The sequence below is a fragment of the Triticum aestivum genome, chromosome 2A, assembly GCF_018294505.1.
Source record: "Triticum aestivum cultivar Chinese Spring chromosome 2A, IWGSC CS RefSeq v2.1, whole genome shotgun sequence".
NCBI classification, from domain to species: Eukaryota; Viridiplantae; Streptophyta; class Magnoliopsida; order Poales; family Poaceae; genus Triticum; species Triticum aestivum.
The window spans coordinates 6449716-6461535 of record NC_057797.1 but is presented as its reverse complement, the minus strand read 5'-3'; positions in this window follow the sequence as shown (position 1 = coordinate 6461535).

Here is an 11820-nt window from a genome sequence, read left to right as displayed (position 1 = left end):
AACACAAAAGAAGTCCGGAGTTCAAATAAGTTTAAAAAACATTGAAGTGCCCGTGTAACAGATGAGTTCTCGTCCGAAACCCTGATACTCCGAAAGAGTTTGTCCAGTTTGTGCACGAAGTGCGTCCAGTTTTTGCCGTGACCCTCTCTACTTTTTCGCACATGCTATGCGGGTGAAATGATGATACCATGCCAAGTTTCAACATTTCCAGAATTCATTTTGTAGTGATTTTCAATTTCACAGTCATTTATCTCTCTAAACAATTAGGTAAATGACCGAAAAACAACAAATGATGTCAGAACATGTTGGAAATTGATGACGTCGCTTTGAATGCTGCATACTGAACACAAAAGAAGTCCGGAGTTCAAATAAGTTATTAAAAATAAAAAAGAGGTGCAATGCTGGTTAATTTGCTTCAACCCTTTCAGAATAGTGCAGACTGCACTGCACATAGCTCAGTGCAATCTATGTTATTCCGGCTTGAAGCTAATCAACGTGCAGGTGAGCATTGCGCCTCTTTGTCATTGTCTCTGCACTCACGGCTTATAAACCGCTCATACTGCCTCTCTCTTGGCGAGGTGGGACTAAAAATCAGCTTACTAAGAAACTCTAGTACCGGTTCATGCCATGAATCGGTACTAAAGGTCTTCGTGGGGGCCCCAACCTGACCACAGCCGCACTGGCCTCATTAGTACCGGTTCGTGGCATGAACCGGTACTAAAGGTTGCCCACGAACCGGTACTAATGATGCCCACCCGCCTAGCCGTTGGAACCGGCACTAATGGTCACATTAGTGCCGTCTCAAATTCAAACCGGCACTAATGTGCTTCACATTTGACCCTTTTTCTACTAGTGGTGATTGACAAGACCCATTATGTTAGCTTAGCACTTGATCGTTTAGTTTACTGCTATTGCTTTCTTCATGACTTATACATGTTCCTATGACTATGAGATTATGCAACTCCCGATTACCGGAAGAACACTTTGTGTGCTACCAAACGTCATAACGTAACTGGGTGATTATAAAGGTGCTCTACAGGTGTCTCAGATGGTGTTCGTTGAGTTGGCATAGATCGAGAATAGGATTTGTCACTCCGATTGTCGGAGGGGTATCTCTGGGCCCTCTCGGTAATGCACATCACTACAAGCCTTTCAAGCAATGTGACTAATGAGTTAGCTACGAGATGATGCATTGCGGAATGAGTAAAGACACTTGGTGGTAATGAGATTGAACTAGGTACTTCATACGTGGTCTATGCTACAACAAGCGGAGGTCCAGCCGCTGTTTAAGGCGATGTGTACGTGGTTGGAGCAGGTGGCTACGGGGTTTTTACCCAACATGGGTGGCAGCATAACCTCCGGATCGGTCCATCTCACCATTTGACATAGGCACAGTGTCAGTCTATAGTACTCTACTATTGCCGATTTGTCAGTTTGTGTTTTCTTCTGGTTGTCAGACTTTTGGTGTTTGGTTGTGTGCATCCTAGTTATGCAGAGGTCGGGTCTTGCGTATAATGCTTTGTATTCACTTGATGCTACATTTTGAGCTAATAAAATCACCCTTTATCGAAAAATATACTACTCACATGTGTGTTTGCCAGGACGGTTTGGGCAGCGATTGGCAAGGCGTTGGGCAAGCCAGAATGGACACCATCTCAGCATGACTCACTTGCGGAGTGGGCCGTTGACAAGCGAGGACCAAACAACATGAGTCGGAAGGATCTACGCACCATCTTCGCGCTAACATGGTGGGAGTTGTGGAAGCACAGGAATGCCATTGTCTTTGAGGGAGCACGGCCTTCGATCGAGCAGTTACTACGTAGAGTGAGACAAGAGGGTTTAGTATCGTCGTCGGCCAGACTACTGAAAGGGAATGTAACCCCATTTTTCAGTAGGGTAGAGAGGTGGGAGAGCAATGAGGAGTAGCATGTATTAATACCTTTGTAACCTTTTGTGGAGGCATTCTTGCCTTTCTTATTTAATATATGATATGCACACTCGTGCATATTCGAGAAAAAAAATTGACCAGTCGAGCCTCGGCTGCGTGCACCGAGTACTCAGAGCATCTCCAAGTCTCCATTAGAGCCTCTCCCCCCTAAAATCATCCGCGAACTTCTAGACCAACATGTCCGGACGAAGTTTCCCATCCAGCGCCGTCCCGCATAGTTCATGGACACGTCGTCCGTTTTCTCGCAAACCAGAAGCAAACTAGGAGGTCTTTGCGGGAGTCCGAACCTTCCTCATGTATGACTCCAACACCCGATCCACCCAAAGCCACACCCGGCGACAACGTTTCCATCCCTCCCCCTTGCTCTGCATTTGCTTCCTCCTAGGCCGACGCCGCTGCTGTACCACCACAGCCGCCCGCCAAGCCCTTGTTGTAGCTCTCCGACTTCCGCCTCTCCACCCGGTCACCATGCCGCCTTGCCTACGCCACAGTTCCACCTCTCCACCCGGTCACCATGCCGCCTTGCCTACGCCACAGTTCCACCTCTCACCTGTCTGTTGCGTAGGTACCATCCAGCCATGCAGATGCAAATCATGGTGACCACCATGTCCCGAAAGTGTTTGGTAAAATGCCCGTCCTAACTTTTTGATATTTTGTTTTCTCTTCTTTGAAGCAATGGATTCAGACATGGAGTACTTGTACAAGAACTACTTGAGTCGTCCAACGACTCATCCGACAAGGAGGATTATGGGGATGGAACAACAATGATGCAGGCGGTCCTTGTAGACACGGAGGGTGCGGAAGGACATGCTCTCAATTTCAACGGGCCGATTAAGAGTCATCAAGTGCTGAACAAAAATAGGGCACATGAGCATTTGACGCCTATGGATGACTACTTTTCCCATGATGCCCTATTCGTGGACAATTTTCACCAGCGCTTTAGGATGTGGAAAAATGTGTCCAATCAGCTCTACAACGGCGCCCGAGCCTATGATGACTACTTCATTTGAAGAAGGATACCGTAGGAAGAATAGGATTCTCCAGTTATCGGAAGTGCTCGGCTGCATTGCGAATACTTGCATATGGCACGACCACATATTCATGGGACAAGTATCTCTGGATGTCTGAGAGACATGCGCAGACGCCATGGTCAGGTTTACTACTACGATGACCAAGGTGTTTGGACCTCAGTACTTGAGAGAACAAATGTCACAGACATGAATGCCTCATGGCACTCCTGGAAGCGAGAGGATGGCCATGCATGCTCGGATCTGTTGATTGCATGGACTTGAAATGGGAGAACTGTCCGTATTCTCTACAAAGGCAATATCAGGGCCATGTTAAGAAGCGCACCATCATTTTTGAAGTAGTTGCATCACATGACTGCTGGATTTGGCACGCCTTGCCTGGCATGCCCGGGTCTGCAGCAGTCTCCATTGTTTGCTGGGTTGACTGAAGGATAAGGTCCTCCGTGCAACTATACTATCAACGGGCTGGCGGCGACGGCGCCGATGAGCCCCAGCAGCGAGAGACCGGCCGCGCGATGGGCCCACGCTGCGGCCCCCTCGTCCGACGGTGGGGGCGGAGGAGGTTGTCACATCCCTAGCTTCTGGTAATGCTCTAGGCTAGCTTCATGTGTGCATCATGTTTAAATTCTGAAATTTGAACTGAGGGAAATTGGAAGCCTCAAAACCCTAAATAAAAGATGGGCAAAAACCCTAAAATCTCATTCATTGCTGCAAAATGCTCTCCTTAGATGTTTAATATTTTTGGCAAGGGTTTTGATCCAAACCAAAAATGGTGAACATTTTAAAAGGATTTATTTTTGGGACTTTGAATTTAAATCATTACTTATTTGCATTTGGGCATTTAAATACTATAAAATATTTTAAATTCTCAAATAATCCCAAACTGAAATGTTTACTGTAGGATATATTTCTAACAGTGGTCATGAGCAGTTGCATGATTTTTGGGATTGATCTAGTATTTTTAATAAAGCCACAAAGCTGCAGAAAAAAATAGAAAACAATAAGTAAAAGACAGAGCAGAGAAAACTTACCCGACGCTTACCTGAGGCCCACCCACCTGGTGGCCCAGCAGAAACCGGTCCAGCCCACCACTGCAGCCCTCCGTCGTCTTCCTCCCCTCGCCCCGAAGCAGCTGCGTGCTCGCACGCGCACGGCCGCGCGGCCACCTCCTGCTTGCCGACGAGCCCCTGGCCGCGTGGACGACTCCCGCAGGCCGTCCCGATCCCGCTGACCGTTTCGCTCACTCTCCCCCCCCCCTCGACCCTCTCTCCTCTGCTCCCTCTCTTCCGCCTGGACCGAACGGAGCCGCCGTCATCGACGAGCTCCCTCGCGGCCACAGCCACCCCCTCGCTCCCTCTCCACACCACTGAGCTCCGTCCCGACCCCATGAAGCTCCACCACGACGCATGCGACGCCGGGTGCCCTGTAGCCACGCCATCGCCGCCATCTTCATCGCCACGGCCGGCAATCGCCGCCGTTCGATTCGTCGCCGACAGGACGTCCCTGAGCCCACTTAGCGTCTCGTCCGACTCCCCGTGAGCTCCTCTTCTCTTCCCCTCACTCCCCGCACTTGATTTCGTCCCCTAGCTCCATCTTCCACCACGGCCGAAGCTCGCCGCCGCCGTGCCTCATCGCCGTCGTGGCCAGAGCCACTGGAGCTCCCACCTGAGTGCACCATCGTGCTCAGAACGTCTCCACGAGCCCGTTGCCTGCCGCAGCTCGCCCTCTCGTGCCCCCTAGTGGTCGCCCGTGTCTCACCCGAGCTCCGGCGGCCGCAACCGAGCTCGCCGCCGTCGACTCCGGCCACCCCAGGCCCGGGGACCACGACCATCCGACGCGCCATCGCGCCAGCTCCCCGTAGAGCCAAAGGGCGCACCGAACGGTGCAGTATAGACGAAACCCGAGCCACCCCGGTGCGTCTCCGCCGCGTTTTGGGTCGTCGCCGGCGAAACTCCGGCGACTGCCGACGTGGCACGCCTAATTAGTGTTAATGACCCAACTATTTAAACCCACAGCCACTGACAGCGGGCCCCACACCTGGTCAAACCCCAGTCAGCGCTGGGTTTGACCGGGATTAGGTCCTGTGTCACTGATGTGTGGCCCCTCCACGTCAGGTTTGACCTGGGGCGCCCAGTTGACCCTGCTGACGTCACTGTGACGTGGGGCTGACGCAATAAGTATTTTCTGGATTTAAAAAATAATCAGGAAATTCCAGAAAATGTTCAAAACTTCAAAAATTCATAGTAATTCAACCGTAACTCCAAATTAAATAATTTATATATGAAAAATTATCAGAAAAATTCAAGGAATCCATCTGTACCATTTTCATGCATGTTAGAACAACTTATAGCTGCTGTTTAGCACAAATCAATTAAATGGCATTTGAATAATCACATATGGAGTTTGAATTTGAATCTTGTATTCAAACCAACCCCATTTAACTTGTTGCTAGATGCATTAGCCCAAAACACATTCATTTTGCCATGTCATGATCATGCATCATATTGTGCATTGCATTGATTGTGTTTCCTTCTGTGTTGCCGGTATTTGTCCCCTCTCGATAGACGTGATACCGATGATGTGATCGTTGACACTGATGAAGACTCAATGTTATCTTCAGAAGTGCCAGGCAAGCAAAACCCCCTTGTTCATTCCGATAAAATCCCACTCTCTCGCTCCAGCTCTCTTTTACTGCATTAGGACAACAACGACATATTTGTTACTTGCTGCGGTAGCTGAACCCCTTTATCCTTTGCATGACCTGTCATTGCCACAGTAAATAGATGAAACCCACTAGCATGAGTAGGAGTTGTTTGAGCCCTTATGTGCCTACTCATTCATGCTTGTTTGTCATGCCTGCTACTGCTTAGAGTCGAGTCAGGTCTGATTCATCGGGGATGAATCGGAGGCGTGTGAACATGTCCTACTATGGGTGAACTAAGTGTGTGAACACGATTTGGTAAAGGTAGCGGTGAGAGGCCATGTAGGAGTACATGGTGGGTTGTGTCATTGCAGCCGTCCTCAGGAACTGAGTTCTGTGTTTGTGATCCATGATCAGTTACTACCACACATTGGGCTCCGGGCGCTCCAAGCTCTCTCGACTTATTAATCAACATGATCTCTGTCCAGGAGTTGCAACTAGTTTCTGGTGTTTGTAGGTAGTGTTAGTAGTCTACCAAGTGGCACCTGGTACAGGTGGGCTTGGGACAGACTAGGCACAGTGGCACGGTGTACCAAGTGGCACCCGGTTGGTGGGCTTGGGAACCCTGCACACATCGTTTGGGGCCGTAAGCGACACCCCGGCCGGATCTCCTTGCGGATGGAACCCGAATAGGCGATAAACCTGGACTAGAGACTTGTTCGGTTAGTCAGGTCGTGGCCGACTCCCTCGCCCGGCTTCCGCTTGAAGGTTGCCGAGGTACATGACGTGTACAGGGCGATAAGTGGCGAAAGCGTGTGTGAAGAAGTACACCCCTGCAGGGTTATCATTATCTATTCGAATAGCCGGATTCCTCGGATATGGAAACTTGGACCCCTTGCATAGTTCATAGACAAGTGAAAGTGGATACTCTAAAATGCGCAAGATAAGCGTGAGTGCTATGGATGGCGTTCTCGTAGGAAGACGGGAGCGGATCCATAGTGGTGTATTGATATGGTGAATATGTGGACTCGTGTGCGCCACTTCAAAAGAGTTACTTGCAGTCGTTGTTCAGGATAGCCACCGAGTCAAAGCTGGCTTGCTGCAGTCAAACCCCTCCACCCCCTTTGTTGATAATGATGCATATGTAGATAGATCTGATGTAAGTCTTGCTGGGTACATTTGTACTCACGTTTGCCTATTTTATGTTTTGCAGAGAGACTTCAGTCTCACTAGTAGTTCCGCATGGACTTCGACATTTAGCTTGTTACCTCAGCTACGATCTTGTGCCCTCGGCAGGATCTGGTAGATAGTCAGGCTTCTCAGCCTTTTTCATTTATAGATGTCTGTACTCAGACATGATAGCTTCCGCATGTGCTTTGACTTGTATGCTCTGAATGTTGGGTCGTGAGACCCCTGTTTGTAATATCTCGCTCCTCGGAGCCTATTGAATAATTACTTGAGTTGTAGAGTCATGTTGTGATGCCATGTTGTATCTGCACATATCGAGCATATTGTGTGTATGTTGTTGAAATGCTTGATATGTGTGGGATCTGACTATCTAGTTGTTTATCCTTAGTAGCCTCTCTTACCGGGAAATGTCTCCTAGTGTTTCCACTGAGCCACGGTAGCTTGCTACTGCTCCGGAACACTTAGGCTGGCCGGCATGTGTCCTTCTTCGTTCCTGTGTATGTCCCTTCGGGGAAATGTCACGCGATGAATACCGGAGTCCTGTTAGCCCGCTACAGCCCGGTTCACCGGAGTCCTGCTAGCCCAGTGCTACAGCCTGGATTCACTCGCTGATGACCGACACGTTCGATGTTGGGTCATGGATGCCTGTCCCTGTAAGTTTGTGCCACTTTGGGTTTACGACTAGCCATGTCAGCCCGGGCTCCTTACCATATGGATGCTAGCGACACTATCATATACGTGTGCCAAAAGACGCAAACGGTCCCGGGCAAAGGTAAGGCGACACCCGTGGGAATACCGTGCGTGAGGCCGCAAAGTGATATGGGGTGTTACATGCTAGATCGATGTGGCATTGAGTCGGGGTCCTGACAGCGTTGGTATCAGAGCTTGACTGTCTGTAGGATTACCAAGCCAAACTGGTCGAAGTTGACTCTAGAAATTCTTTGGTTATATAAGGGAATTGATTGTGGGATGGAACGTAAGGCTCTTTTTACTCCTTATACTTTATGCCCTTCTGATCTGAGTCATCTTATCTTTCCTACGGGGATTAAGAACTAGGCTATCTCTTCTTTCTATCAGGATCACGTGTTACTAATCCGTAGACTTATAAGATTGTTGGATTTAAGCTTGAGTTCAGTTTCTACTACTTCCGTATGTTAATTGTTGATCTCGAAACCTTGATATTGTGCTTCTAAGTGGTTATGCCACCATTTTTGTGAATGTCTCAAATCTTTTCTGAGCATTTACAGCCGTTATGCTGTCCGAGTCATCCCAGGTTTCTAAGTAGTCTGATGCATTTGCAAATCCTTTCTTCCCGTTTCAATGTTTCCATGGGCCAGATTAACCACACTAATCAGTGAGTTGAGGTACTCCGTTACCTTGACATATATGTTGGAGATATTATTATGACCCTAGGTGTCTTAGGGGATCATCTAGTTGTCTAGCCATGATCTGTGTTCCCAGTGTGATGATTCTGGCCTTTACCCTCGAAAGCATCCCGTCATGCTACTTAGTAATAGGTATTCTGTTCCTGGGTTTTTGAACCCGAGATTCACTCTAATTACTTCATGTTGATAGTATTTGCTAGTTCCTTCAGGATATTAGTAACTTTGCGATAGTCCTCGAGGTCCGTGGTATATCCTTCTTCCAATTACCATGAACCATTCTTGGCAGGAGTTCTTCTGAACCAAAAGATGACAACAAGAGTGCTCTTGATGAGTTCTCCATTATATATTGTGACTCTGCCTGTTCTACCTTTCTGCGTGGGTTATCCGGAAGAAATATGTCGAACTCGTTCGACATGCTAATCCATGCATCCACAACTCAGAAAATTGTATGTTCCTTTGAGTTGTTCTCTTTAGTTGCATTCTGACCCTCGTCTATCAATTGATAGTCAAGAGTATGCGTGCGTTCGTTCATCGATGCCTATGACTCTTGTGGTATGTCAAGCCATTCTATTCCGGAATGACTAGGAGAAACAAACTCCAGTACCTCTTCCATATCCAGGATTGGGTCAAAGAAGCTGTGCTTCGCAGATCAAATTGCTAATCCAGCTTTTGTTCTGTTCTACCTTGGAGTATTACCTTATTTTATATCGAGATTGTTATAGGAATTGCACGCCATCCTATGAACTCTTGGTACAGTGATACTTCTTGCCATCATTGTTCATTCCTCGGATCCTGTGTTATTGTAACCGGAATGCCGACAAATGAATTATGGTGTATAAAGTCAATACTGCTAGCAACTCTAATGCTTGGTAGTTAAATGGACGATAACCTCGTTCTTAGCGTGTTGATTGTTGAATCGTCACCCTAAGACTGATTGTGCTACCTAGTCCCTATTTCGGTGCACCCTTCGATTGATGAGTTAGGATCTTGTCAAGTCCTCACTCATTTGATCATATCGTCTTGCCCTCAAAAGCGAGATTGTTCTCGAGCTTAGTAACATACCGGTGGTTCGTGATTTTCTGAATGTCTTCTCGGAAGTATTACCAGGTTGTCACCTGACTGCTATGTTGAGCTCGTGATCAAGTCGGGTTCTTGTGAACCACCCTTTCTCCAAGAATCTGTGATGGATATCTCGGAGCTAGTGGGTTAAGCTAGACAACAACTTGGAGAGTTGGAAGATAAAAGCTTGCCTGACTTAGTTCGTTCCAAAGGGATATCCTTGTGTAGTGTGTGTTGAAGAAAGATGATATCTTCATCGATTGGTCCCTGTGATCAGTTGTTGGGCCTATTGTCTTACCCCATCTTTGATTTGAGTATGGGCTATCATCCAATCAGACCAGAACCAACGATATTCGTAATGATGTCTTACTCGTGGTTGATCCCTCGAGCATACACCATTATATCTTTTGGGTCTGACCAATGCTATCACTTGTTCTCTTAACTATGGAATTCCTTTTAAAGGGAAACCCGGAAGAATTGTTGTTGAGCCCATTGACAACATCCTTATCTCCTCCATGATTTTGTTGAACATTAAGCTAGTGTTGGAAACTTTTGAAGGCATTTTCTTCATGCTAGCTCATGAAGTAATTGTTTGATGAAAGGAGTGACTTCCTCTTATACACGTGCATTTGGTGAAAGTTGCCGCCGTGAATTTGAGAAAGTTAGTTTTGCTTCCTCTGGAATCATCCCAAGTCAGTCATGCATACGTGCGAAGTATTCTGTGGTCTGGAGATTTGCAACCTCCATTCTATATGTATATCCTAGCACACCAAGCCACTGATTGACTCGTTCAAGGAAAAGAAGTCTATGCTTGGGATCTAATCCATGGACTTGCGTAAAGACTTCGATATCCTCGATGATGGCTCCCAACCAGAACTCGGTAGTGTTTTATTGTAAGACTACCATGTGGGCATGCTTGTCTGGAACAACGTGTTCACATGTTTGTAGCAGAACCAGCTCATGTTTTGGAGCTTGCTATCGTAGTTCATTTCCTGAGAATCTCGCAACGTCATCTCGTCGATTTGTGTTGCAAACTTTCATTTTTCTTCCTAGACTCGATGAGTCTGGAATATCCTGACACCAACCAGATCTGAGTCTCAGGCAGATATGATGGTTGGAATATTTCCCAAGAACTATAATATTGGTCCCTCGATAACCGGTAAAGTGGATGTCGTGGCCAACACACCCAGCCGGAAGACCTATTATTGTATTATCTTGTTGGAGGAAGTTGGCCACCACCCCATAAGGATTTCGTAGGAATTACCTCCGTAACTGCTCCTTATGGATTCTATTGCTCCCGAAGTCCGACCTTTTACTTGTTGTCTAGTTACCAAACCATTTCAATGATTGGATTACACTAGCACATCAAGGAGAACATTAGAAGCGGAGTGCTAAATGTCTCTCGATCGATCACCCAGATTTCATTCCCTTGGCCTCGCTAAGGTGAAATCTGAGAAAGTGTTATCTTCCTATGCATCTGCATCGTCCATCGTTGTTCATCATGGTGGTATGTTGTGTGGCCAGGACCCTTGACACGGATGTTGGTAAAACCTTGATGATTATGGAAATGCTCAAGTTCTTGAGAGCATGCACAAGCGCTACGTGTGATCCTCGGCACTAGCTGGGTTTGCTCTCAGTTTCCTCGGCAATGCTATGACCTTTCAAACAGTGAATTCACTCTTTATTGATGAGCCTCTCCCCAGTTACCAGAACCATTCCCAGCATTTGCATTTTGTTCCCAGCTTGCACCGCCAATGTGCCATTCTACCACGGGTCTCTTCCATCTCCGGTGATAAGGAAATTCATCCATTACGTTGTCTTCAACAAGGTAATCCACATCATCCAAGTCCGAGTATGCCATTCTACCGACCCTCTCCAAACGATCGTTGTGAATTGCCTTAGGCTGGTATGAAGACTTTCAATGATCTCTGAATCAAAAGTAATTCTTTTTCCCACTCAAGATAATAATCTACGAATCACCCTCCTCCAGGATGTTTCGTCGTGGTATCATGGCAATTCAACTCCTCGCTATGTTGACAACCGATCACCACCTTCTTAAGTGTGGAATTGTTGTCCACCTAGTGAACCTTCGTCATCCGTTTCTTCCACCCCTCTCGATGTGTATCTCGTGTCTCAACCCGAGAAATGGTCCTATGTCTCATTCCGTGAGTTGTTCGATCTCCGAGAAGATCGACCCTTCTAGAGTTTTCCTTTCCTCTTCTTGTCATGATTAGCTGGAGTTCTCAGAGCAAGACGACAAGACAACGAGGGTGTTCGAATCAACGTTCCTATGAAGTGCAACCTGGATCGTGAAGATTGTGCTAGTTTGCTTTACCCTTCACCTTACCCTACGCTTGAATCTCGAGACGAGATTCTTGTTTAGTGGGGGTGAGTTGTCACATCCCTAGCTTCTGGTAATGCTCTAGGCTAGCTTCATGTGTGCATCATGTTTAAATTCTGAAATTTGAACTGAGGGAAATTGGAAGCCTCAAAACCCTAAATAAAAGATGGGCAAAAACCCTAAAATCTCATTCATTGCTCCAAAATGCTCTCCTTAGATGTTTAATATTT